Source organism: Notamacropus eugenii, chromosome 4, assembly GCF_028372415.1.
Source record: "Notamacropus eugenii isolate mMacEug1 chromosome 4, mMacEug1.pri_v2, whole genome shotgun sequence".
Lineage (NCBI taxonomy): Eukaryota > Metazoa > Chordata > Mammalia > Diprotodontia > Macropodidae > Notamacropus > Notamacropus eugenii.
Window position 1 is genome coordinate 341,693,885 of NC_092875.1, and position 11,587 is coordinate 341,705,471.

The 11,587-nt window shown below is 41.7% G+C and overlaps 1 pseudogene; it reads right to left on the reverse strand.

Moving 5' to 3' along the window:
• Window positions 1-10,503: 10,503 nt before the first annotated feature.
• Window positions 10,504-11,361, reverse strand: LOC140498482 (proteasome subunit alpha type-3 pseudogene; annotated as a pseudogene).
• Between the last annotated feature and the right edge of the window lie 226 nt (window positions 11,362-11,587).

The window sequence follows — 11,587 nt, forward strand, 5'->3', positions numbered from 1 at the left end:
TACAGGGGAGTATGTGGAGCAGGGGTGACCTACAAATGGACTGAGAGCCTTTATGCAAAGGAGGGGGTGGGGAGACAGAAGAACTTTTTATATTAAGGCCTTTGTGGATATTTATATGATCATAGATTTAAATTTAAAATTAATCGGCTCCCCCCCACTTTTTTCCCCTGCATTCTTCTTCTTTGGCCTCTGCCTAGGATGGCTGATGATTCGAACCATTCAAATTACTTCTTTGCTTTACCAAGTCCCATCCCTTATCCTGGGGGCAGCTAGGTGGTTCATTGCATAGAGCAGTGGGTCTGGAGTCAAGATGTTGTTGTTCAGTCATTTCAGTCATATCAGATTCTTTGTGACCCCATTTTGGGTTTTCTTGGCAAAGATACTGGAGTGGTTTGCTATTTTCTTTTCCAGCTCATTTTACAGATGAGGAAACTGAGGCAAACAGGGTTAAGTGACTTGCCCAGGGTCTCATAGCTAGTATGTGTCTGAGGCTGGATTTGAAGTCAGGTCTTTCTGACTTGAGGGCAGCTTAGGTGGCCCAGTAGACAGAGTATCAGCTTTGGAACCAGAAAGACCTGAGTTCAAATCCAGCCTCAGACACTTACTAGCTGTGTGACCCTGGGCAAGTCACTTAACTTCTGCTTGCCTCAGTTTCCTTTTCAGTTAAATAGGGATAATAATAGCACCCAGCTGGCAAGGTTGTTGTAAGGATCAAATGAGATAATAATTGCAAAGTGTTTAGCACAGTGCCTGGCATTTAGTAGGTGCTATATAAATGTTACCTGTTAATATTATTACTCTGAATTGTAATATGGTGGTCCTTCCTCCCCTTTGAGCATGATTCATTCAACACCCTGGTTGAAACCTAATTGGCCCAATGTTCTTAGGCTTCCCAGAACACACTCCCGGTTTCTCCTGTCTGTCACCTCCTTGACTCTTTCACCAAACGTAGATCTTAGAACTAAGAGACACAACATAGACCAATTAGTCCAACCTCACCTCCTCTTTTCATATGAGGAAACTGAGACCCAGAGAAGTTAATTGATTTGCTGAAGGTTGTATAGGCAGAAGTGTAAAAAGAAGGACCTGGATTCAGGTCTTACCCCAGGTCTTCTGATTACAGAGCTAGCTCTCTTACCACTGGATAGGGATACTTTCATGATGTCAAAAAGTCCAAACTGTCTCAGTCATCAACCACAAATGACTGCGTTCCGACAGGTATGACTTCCCCCGGACAGCAAGATTTTCTGAATAACTGAAGTTAACCCTTTAAGTGCTCAACCTGTTTGATTTCCCTCCTTTTGGATGGAATGCTTACTCCCTTACCTTAGCAAAGAGCATTTTACAGTAATCCTCCTTTATTTTTGTAATTGAGTATTATCCATTATATTATGATGGCATGGACTATTGGACTAACTATGTACCAACCAGAAACTTTGTTTCTGGAAAATCCCTGACATCACCTTGTTTCCTTGTAGTTTTCTTTTTTTCCTTTCCTCAGAAAAGTACAGAAAAGTGGGTGCCACAAAAGACACACTTAAGCAATGCAACCTGGTTGCTTTTCTGCAAAATCAAATACTGAATCAGAAACTGGAGTTGCAGACTCCTGAAACTTTTCACATCCTTCTGGACAACTCCTCTTCCTATTCCTCTGTTTTATCAGTCTTCTTTTAATTTTCAGTAGTATTCAGAACACTGTTTATGATTTCTGCGCCAAGGCCACAATGCACCATTTGAATTTCTTCTATCTCACTTGCATTCAATTTGTTGATAGGGTGTGAAGGAGAGACATCTCTTATCATTTCCAGCATGCTTGCTAGTGTATTTTACTCCAAAGCATATAGATTCTTGTATTGCCATCTCATCATGAAAGGACACTCAGTAAAGGTTTGCATCAGATTGCATTTTTCTTCAAGCTTTTCTTAACATTTTGACTTTTAACACAATTCCAAACAGAAGCAACATTTAAAATCACACCTGTAATATTTTAAAGACACTGAAAACTTTGTCATAATTTCGGTAACTTTCTTATAAAACCCTATTATAAAAACATTTTCTGAAGAGGGTCCATAGGATGATTCAATGAGATGAACACTGGCAGGCAATAGATTATAAAAATATTATCATATGCTAACCCTGCTTTCTCAGAACTGTCTATCAATAGAACAACTTTGCTGTCCTTAGACATATCTACGACTTTAAAATCCTTCACTATCCTTCACTATAATTTCAAAGATATAATGCAATTAAAAAAATTTCTTCATATATATGTATGTATGTATGTATGTATGTATGCATGTATCTTAGTTTGGGCTCTATAACCAGAAGATGAATGTGAGATATCTTTAAAAGATTCAGTTTCCACCCCCACCTCCTTTCCAACCTTCTTTTATGTTTTGTCTCAGAGGTTAGATTGTAAGATATTTTTATAAAAATTAATTATTTTTAGTTTACAACATTCAGCTCCACAAACTTTTGAGTGTTAAATTGTCTCCCCCTCCCTCCCCTCTCCTCTTTCCCCAAGATGGCATATAATCTGATACAGGCTCTACATATATATTCATATTAAACATATTTTCACATTAGTCATGTTGTAAAGAAGAATTATAATCAAAGGAATGAACCATGAGAGAGAAGAAACAAAACCAAACAAAAAAAAGAGCAAATAGTATGTTTCAATCTACATTCAGATTCTGTAATTCTTTCTCTAGATGTGGAAAGCATTTTCCATCATGAGCCTTTTGGAGTTGTCTTAGAACCTTATATTGCTGAGAAGAACCAAGTTTATCAAAGTTAGTCACCACAGAGTGTGACTGTAACTGTGTATAATGTTCTCCTGGTTGTGCTTCCCTCACTCAGCATCACTTCATATAAGTCTTTCCAGGTTTTTCTGAAGTCTACCTGTTCATCATTTCTTATAGCACAATAATATTCCATTACATTCATATACCACAACTTGTTCAGCCATTTCCCCAATTGATGGGCATCCCCTCAATTTCCAATTCTTGGCCACCACAAAAAGATCTGCTGTAAATATTTTTGTGCATCCTTTTCCTATCTGTGTGATCTCTCTGGGACACAGCTCTAGAAGTGGTATTGCTGGGTCAAAGAGTATGCAATTATAAGTTCTTGAGGGCAGGAACTGTCTTTTTATTAATTGTATCCCTAGCACCAGGCGGTACAGTGGATAGAGTGCTGGCCCTGGAGTCTGGAGAACCTGAGTTCAAATTTTGCCCTCAGACAAAATTTGTCCTCACACGAAATAGCTGTGTTACCCTGGGCAAGTCATTTAACCTTGTTTGCCTCAATTTCTTCATCTCTAAAATGAGCTAAAGAAGAAAAGGCAAACCACTCCAATATCTTTGCCAAGAAAACCCCAACTTGGGGTCACAAAGAGTTGGGCATTTCTGAAACAATTCAAGAACAGCAAATACTCAGGATTTAGCACAGTACTTGGCACATAATAATCATTTAATGAATGATAATAATCATAATAATTATTTAGTTTATTGGATCTTCTGTCCACCAAAGATTGAATTTTGGGGGAACCAAAAGCATTACCATGTGCACAGCCTGTTCTCATTTATCCTCTTCCCTCCTTGTGGGGAGCAGGGAGCACATGCTAGCTACCTCTTGGTGACTGGGTTCAAAATAGTGCTAATAAGAATAATAATAGCACTTTAAGCTTGCAAAGTGTTTTACATATGGTATTTGATCCTCACAATAACTCTGTGAGCTATTATTCTCATTAGACAGATGGAGAAACTCCTTTTCCCAGAGATTAAGTGACTTGCCTAGGGTCAAACAGCCAGTATCTGAGGTTCAGATTTTAACTCAGATCTTATTAACTCTAAGTTCAGCACTCTATGCGCTGCATCATCAAGCTGCCTAAGATCCCTGAGAAGCTGTGCTGTGCTCAAAAATAAGTTGTTCAAAAAAGGTAACAAAATGGTTCTGAAATTCTGTCGTTTTTTTGATTGACTCACTTGGAAATGCCAAAAATGCACATCACCATCACTGACATTTCTATAGAGCTTTAATGTTTTTAAAGTCTTTCCATATAACATCTCATTTGAGCTCCACAACAGCCTGGTGAGATAAGTACTCCTGGTATCATTATTTATATTTAATAGACAAAAAATGGAGGCTGGGTTTCTCCAACAATTCTTTCATCCCTCATAACAAATCTGAATACCTAATCATCGAACCTTGGGGGCTCAGGAGGGTTAGTCATTGAAGACTTGAATGGACTTGAATGGATCCACTTCCAAGGTAGAGAAGTCAAAGTTCTTTTAGTGCTCTTTGTCCCCATTGTCTCAGGGGCTTCCATGAGAGAGACATGAGGCTTATCAGCGTATTCAGAAATTGAATACTAGCACCTAGTCTGCAGAATTCTTGCCAGAAGCAACTGGAGTGGGTCCTAATCAGTCCCAAGACATTAAAGGTGTGGACCAGGTGTGGATATACTACAGCTATGATGTCAACTTTTCTGCTGACACCCATGACTATTTCAAAGAACTTCATGTTAAAATGATGTAGCCCAAATGTGGGGAGTCTTCACTCACCCCACAGAGGTCTAGGCTAGAGAGGTATCTTGTACAAACACTTTTGGCAAAATGACTGGGATGTGAGTGTCATTTGGGATCCCCAATGCTGCTTCCATCCTCAAAGTTACCTCTGTATAAGAGCTTGTGAATCTTGAACAAAAGAACCCAGAAAAGGGTGTTGGTGGGTTGTAACCAAAGCTTAAAGTTTGTGGGGTTCTGGGAGAGCTCCCATTCCTGATCCCTGTTTCTTAAAGCTGGATGGATCACATAAGAGTTCCTGGCACACCAACTCTGAATTCTTGTCTTAAGAGCACATGTCACTTAAGCATTTGAATGTACTCTGCTGCTGTCGCACAATATAGTTGCACTTCCCAGGATAGTCTCCACTGGTGCTGTTTTTGAAGCTTTTTGCCCTTACTGGTGGCCTCTTGCTTTGTGCCCACTGTGCTGTTTTTCCTCTGATCTTCCCTGCACTTAGATCTGAGCAACTCGATGTGGTCTTTCATTCTCCTTTTATGTCCCTGACATGACAAGATGTTCTTAAACCAGCTAAAAATGGTTTTCTCCATTGCTAACCTCTCTACTTGTCCTCTGACCACCTATGAAAAATGTAATCTCTTCAGCAACTGGTTATATACAATCTGCCCTCCACTTTCCTCAACACTTCTCTTTATCGGGCAACTCACAGCCTTGCTGGGATAATCTGATGCTACCCTCTTGATTTTCACTGTTGTGACTATCAGACTTTTGAAACAGCCTTTCCATCCACAGCCAAACTCCTAAAGGATTTCTCTCTCTCCTACAGATACATGCTGGACATAGGCTTGCTGTACACTTTTTAGGTCACAAAAAACCCCCCCACCTCTCTGCTCTTTGCAGATATTCTCAGTATCCCATGTGTTACTTACTCAGTATCTCATGATTAGAATTTTGATTCCTTGAGGCCTTCCATGAATCTCCTGTACATTTCCACCTCAGTTTCCTGCTACCACTATAGTGTGCCAGGGGAATATCATGAGTTTGGGACAGTGAATTCCTTGAATTTGTATTGGCAGTTTTACTGGCAGCTCATTTCCAGCTGCTATTGATGTTTTATTTCTCATTCAGGTATCTCACTCTATCTTCAGATAATCCCTCTCTTTCCAGGAAGGTTTTAAGACTCCTTATTATCTTCTTGTACTCAGTGGGAAGTCTAATGACCAGTTTCCAGACATTTTTCCCAAATGTTATACATCCAGGGATGCTGAGATGTACCACTGACTTAGCTAATTTATTGAACTTGGGAAGGGTTTTTCTGTCTCCTAGTATATGCTGGTGTTTCACATCTCAGATTGTCCACAGCATCACATAATGCCTTCTCATATCAAAGTTAATAGATACCTCTTAAAACAAGAAGTTTCCTTTGAGGAGTCAAACCTAATACTTCATATCAACACTCCAAAGATTTAGTAGCCATTTAAAAAATTTTAGTGTTAATCATACACAACACAAAAAACATGAATACTTAATTATGCAACCACAGGCAACTCAGGCAGCTGGGTGGAAGAATGATATAGGGTGCTGGGCCTGGAGTCAGGAAGAACTGAGTTCAAATTCAGTTTCAGAACCTTACTAGCTGTGTGACCCTTGTGATAGATGATTACTTGCACCTCTATTTTATTGGACTCCTATTTTATTCCAATCAATATTAATCAGTTAGATATGGTTCCATAGGGGTGGTGATTATAAGTTCTGATAGTAGGTCTCAAAGGTCTGAGCTGCAGATTATAAATTCACTTGCTTAATCATAGGAAGCTAACTAGAGGACCTCCACCCTTGTTTGTCCTTGTTATGGTAACCAGCCCAATGTGATGGAGGTGACTCAATTACGTAAAAAATCCTCTAACTATTTTTGTTGCCCCTCTGTCTTGTCATTCCTCTATTGCCCCAACATGGGGAGGTGACCGTAAGCAAGAAGCCAATGAGTGACTCTGGTTGCCAGATTTTGACCAGTCCTTCTACCAGCCCATGGGCTCATGTAGATATTTTGACATCTGCTCATCCACCTAACCCCATGAGCTTGTCAAGTTTGGTAGGACCTCCTAGAAGGTCAAGATAGGTCTGTTAAGGTCAGCTTGAAAGCCCATTTGTCAGCCAATGAGATTCTGTATTTTTTTCGGTCTGCTTCATGTGTATTGTCTAATATCAGTCTTGTTCGATTGTCCAATATCCGCCCAATGACACAAAGTTTAGATGCAATGAAAAATAGCAGTTCTGTTCAGGAAACAAACTATTCTTGTTTGTTTTCAGTCGTGTGCGTCTCTCTGTGACCCCAATGGGGGTTTTCTTGGCAAAGATACTGGAGTGGCTTGCTGTTTCCTTTTGCAGTTCATTTTACAGATGAGGAGACGGAGGCAAACAGGATTAAGTGACTTGCTGGGTCATACAGCTAGCTTTGAACTCAGGAAGATCAGTCTTCCTGACTCTAGGCCCAGCTCTCTATCCACTGCCCTGAAGAGATTTTTTCCCCCTAAGCAAAGTCCCACATGTAATGATCTTTCTAGTTACTCCTCAAGCTCAGTCGCTTCTCAATGAATCTGGAAGTCCTTCCTGTTAGCTCCTCCCACCGTGCAGGCTCCCACAGCTGGACCTAGGGGTGTGTCTGTTCCTACCAATCAAAATCTCTCTCTTCTGCTCACTAGCCAAGCCCCTTCCACACCTTCAAACCAAGAGTCACCTGTTCTCCGTCTTCACTTCGGATAGCTTTTAGTTAGAATGCTAGCGTGATCAGATCCGTGGGTCCTTCAGACGGTGACCTTGAGCAGCAGGAGAGGCGAAGAAGTCTGGAAGCTGCGCTCCCGATGCTTCCCGGCCGGAGCGGAGCAGAAGGCGGTCCCTTCACAAACAGGGCAGGTGCTCAGACTGTGCGGATGAGTGCAGTACCCGCGGGGTGCCGCGGTGATCCTCCAGAAAGCCGGTGCGCACACTGTTGCAAGGAGAGCGGCCGCTGTCATCAGGCTCATCTTCCCTTTGGTTACTTGTCAGTCTCCTCCCGCACTGATCTAGACCTCCTTCCCTTTAGTCCTGCAACAGTCAGCTGGGTGTCTACAAAGAGAAGGCCAGCTTCCTTGTCAAGGTCCCTTCAAAGGCAGATGGGAAGAGAGGCAAAAGGAAGCTGGAGTGGGCTGGATGCCCTTCCTCCTCCCTCCCTCTCAGCTTTCTCTTTCAAATTCCCATTCCCAGGAGCATCATCTATTCCCTGCGTATGACTGTGACTGATGTCTAGGACAGGATCACTAGATATATTTTGTCTCCGTTCTCTCTCACCACTCCAGACTATAAACTCCATGAGGGCAGAGATTGTTTATATAAACTTGGCACCTTCCTCAGGGTCTGGTATAGTGCTCGCCAGTTGGTAGGTTTTTATTAAATATTTATTGAATTAGACTGTGCAATTCCCATCTAGGGACTAAAGTATTCTGATGTCATTCTGATACTTGAAGCAGGAATCACACCAGGGAAGCCTGAATTAAGCATTCTGTGTAATGTCATGAACCAGGGCCTTATATTTGTAATGTTCATTGCAATGTGTTGTGATCAAGCTGAATGAAGATTGGAGGAATAAATGACTAACCGGAGTGTACTCCAAAGACCTTGGAGAACATCTGTGCCTTTGTAATAGGGAAGAAAACAGGGAACATCAGTCTGGGGTATGAGGAAAAGTTTGTCGTTGAGTTGTGTCCTCCTCTTGTGACCCCATTTGGAGTTTTCTTGGCACAGACACTGGAGTGTTTTGCCATTTCCTTCTCCAGCTCATTTTGCAGATGAGGACACTGAGGCAAGCAAGGTTAGGTGACTTGCCCAGGGTCACACAATGAGTAAATATATGAGGCTGGATTTGAATTCATGAAGATGATTCTTCCTGATTCCAAGCCACTGGCTACCTGGCTGTCCTATGAGAAAGATCTGGGATGAAGTAAAAAGGGAAAGAAGTTGAGGATGGAAAAAGAGCAGACATGGAGAGGGACAAGGGGGATACAAACAAAATGATGGAGAAGGATCATAGAGAAACATGACTTTGTAGCTGCTGCTGCTTGAAGGCTAACTAGGAATGTCGCTGGTCACTGGAGTTAGTGTGGGGCAGATGATAAATAGAGCCAAATCCAGCAGTCAGTCGATGCCTCAATATAATTAGAGTGCTCCGGCACATCATATAGGCCACTTGTATTTTGTACTCTCTGACCCTTAGTTCTATTTGTTGTTGTTGTTGTTTTGTCTAGGTAATCCCTATCCCAAAGCCTATTGGTATGGGACTTTCTCCTAATTGGTGGAGGTAAAGGCCTGCCCTGAAGAAGGACCCAGAGAGCTCTAGCTTTTTCCAGTCCTCTTTGGGACTCTTCAAGGGCCAGTCCTTTTTGGGGATTTTTCAAGCTTTGAGTCTTCTTTGAGACTCTTCAGGTGTCAAATTGTTTCAGGTCCTTCTGACTTCCAGCTTTGAGAAAGGAGATGGAAGAACACAGCCCCACCTGAGGTTGCTGAAGAAAAAGATTCTGGGAAGGCACAAATGGAGCTCACAGTCTCCATTATGTTTCTACCCCCAACTTGCTTTAACTGGGGGCATTAGGCAGTTTCTCCTTAGGTGAGGTCAAAGACAATCTCTCTTGATTGATCTGAGTTACTTCACTTCCAATGGGAGAACTCCTTCATTCTTTATTGTCTGGTAAATATTTTCCTAGGTATACCTTCTCTGATTGGATAAAGAGATTTCTTTACTAGTTGTTATGTGTGTTCATTGTGGAACTGGTATTTGGTGAAGGGGTCAAGCACTAGATATAGAGCTTGGGAATTCCCTATTTCCTCCTGCCCCCAAATGACAAAGTAATCAGAAATTAGATTGAGCCTGATCATATCCCTTAGAAGAACAATATTTAAAGGAGCAGATAAGATATAATTCTAGTCTACTGCCCCCTCTCTCTGAGGAGATCAGAGTGGTCTCTGGCTCTGACTTCCAGCTTCTTCTCCAGGCAGGAATGAAAATCTCTTTTTGAAAAGAGTAGGGGGAAAAGACCCTAGAGATGTCTATGATGCCTCCTGTTGAACCACACAAGGATAGCTTTCTCTACATATGGCTCTCACCATGTTCCCTACATGTCACTGGACAGACTATTCCTGGCTTAGCTTGATCTTCTGCTCAGTGAACCACAGGATTTCCCCTTCTACTTCCTCCCCCCACAAAATAAGTTAATCATTTGGTGGGTGGGTAGCTGCAGTCTGAGACCACATTTTGTCATGACCTCCAGAACCTGGTAGAAGGCACTGTGACTGGTGTGACTGGTGTCACATGATGCTTCCTTCAATGAATTGCTGTTCCTTCTATATTATTTTGCAAGTGCTGATATAAATATTTCTCTGCCAGGATCAGATGATGCTCTAAATTTGCTGGAATCTTGTTAACGTTGACACTTTTAGTGAAGCTAAAGTAGTTGACTAACGTAAGCCACTCAGCTGGAAAACACCATCAGAGATTTAAGCTTTTTTCCCCTTGTCATTGTTGTCACTTTTCTCACCTGTGCTCCCCTGAAATGCCCTTCCTTATGACAAAGAAATAGTGTTAAGCAAAATGAACCAATACTTTGGCTATGCCTGACAACAGATGTCTCATTTTCACTTGTGGCCAACCTTATCTAGCTGGCCCCGGCCCTGCTTCACATTCTACCGTGGACATCATCTTGCCATCTGCCCTGCCTGCTGCTGCATCCTCTAGTCCAGATACTGTGCCCTGGGGCTAAACCCTCTTGGCTCTAGACTTGGCATAGTAGGACCTTTGTTGTCCCAGTGGAGGAGGGCATTCCATAGTCTGTAGTACACTATAGGAAGTCAGTCTTCATATTTCATTCTGGCCACTTTTTACCCATATACCCCTTTCCCTGTTCACTATCTCTACAAACCATTTTTCTTTCCCCCCTCCCCTTCATCCTTTTTTTTTTTTTTACAAGATAAATTTTTAATAAACTGGTAATTCGTTGCAGTAATCCACAATACACTACTTTTACATAGTTTACACATGAAACATTTCTTTAAAAAAAAGTATAGCACTCATTGTTACATATTATCATCATCTGATTCATCATCTTCTTTCAAAGATTCCTTGGCATATTTCTCTGCTTCTTCTCTTATATCTTTCGGAAGAATTTCTTGCCTTCCTTTGGTTACTTCTCCAACCCAACTGAGCTCCAGTTCAAAAGCTTTGTCCTTAACTTCATCATGTACTATATAGACTATTTTTGCAACTTCTTTAACAACATCCCGACAAGTCATTTCTTTCATCTGGAGTTTCTCTATCTCTGTTTTTGCTGCTTGCCTGGCTTTACCAATGGCACATCCCCAATAACCATAAGAAACACCTGATGGGTCAATCATATAGAGTTGTGCTCCATCATTTGCACCATAAGACCCTAACATGAAACTGCAGCCAAAAGGTCTGACAGCATTGTAGAGTGTGTAAGCATGTACATACATGGCTACTCTGTCTGCAAGGTGCTTTAGTGGAATATTATAGCCATAATTAGATCTGAAGTTGGAGGCTTCTTCTCTAGCTATGTCCGCTAAAGAACGAGCATCTGCTAGCAAACCTGCTACTGCCTACTGTTTTCCACTGCTTTCATAGCATATTCAACTTGAAAAACTCTTCCATCAGGAGAGAAAGTTGAGGCTGACAGATCATACCCGGTCCCGATAGAGCTCATGGCGCCCAGCCACCACAGAGACGAGGAGAAACCTTTCCAGGCCTAAAGCGCCGCCGCTCCTCACGCCACAGACCGGCGCAAACGAACTACGCCCCCCTCCCCTTCATCCTTGTAATTCTATTTGAGTCAATACTGTTATTGTTTCTAAAGAGATTGTGTCAATAAACTCCCTATAGTACCACTCACAGTCCTTGAAATTTCTCAAAATAAAAGAAGCCTTCCTGACCACCACTTTCTTGTATGTGTCCTCTTTCATTGTTAGATTAGGGCAGAGGCTGTTTCAATTTTGCGTTGGTGTCCTCAGCACTTAGGACT